This window comes from Pteropus alecto, unplaced genomic scaffold, assembly GCF_000325575.1.
Source record: "Pteropus alecto unplaced genomic scaffold, ASM32557v1 scaffold190, whole genome shotgun sequence".
Classification (NCBI taxonomy): domain Eukaryota; kingdom Metazoa; phylum Chordata; class Mammalia; order Chiroptera; family Pteropodidae; genus Pteropus; species Pteropus alecto.
In genome coordinates this window covers 3,353,373-3,353,937 of record NW_006430462.1, presented here as the reverse complement: position 1 = coordinate 3,353,937, position 565 = coordinate 3,353,373, and positions in this window count along the sequence as shown.

The window sequence follows — 565 nt, the reverse complement described above, 5'->3', positions numbered from 1 at the left end:
GCTCCTCCGCGAGGCCCGAGGGGCGGAGCCGAGTGCGCACGCCCCCTCCACCCAGTCCTCGGGCCGCGCCTGCCACTCACGCGCCAGGCACTGCCTACATCGTCCTCCACACCTGGGCCGGTTCCTGCGGAGCTTTTTATTGGTCCGATCGAGGGGCGGGGCCAGCAGGTGAGGGGCGGGGTCCCGGAGGGTTGGTCCGGCTGGAGCGGGTCGGGCGCGCAGTGACCCTTGCTCCACCCTCACTCGGGTCGTGACCCACGCGCGGGCTCAACCGCAGCGGTAATAATCAGAACAGTAGTTTACAAACCACTTTTCCCTGCTGGGCTAATGGTAGTGGTTAAGAAAAGAGTGCTCTGGAGTCAGCCTGTCCAGGTCACCTGTAAGACCTTGGGCAAGTTTTAAGTAGCTCTCTTACTTCAGTTTGTTCATATGAAATGGAGGTGTTGATAGCAACTACCCCCAAAGCTGTGGTACTCAATGAAGCGATGTACGGAAACTTTTACACACGCACAGTAGAAGCTTAGAAAATGGATTTCCTTTCACCACTCCCAATTATAGCAGATAC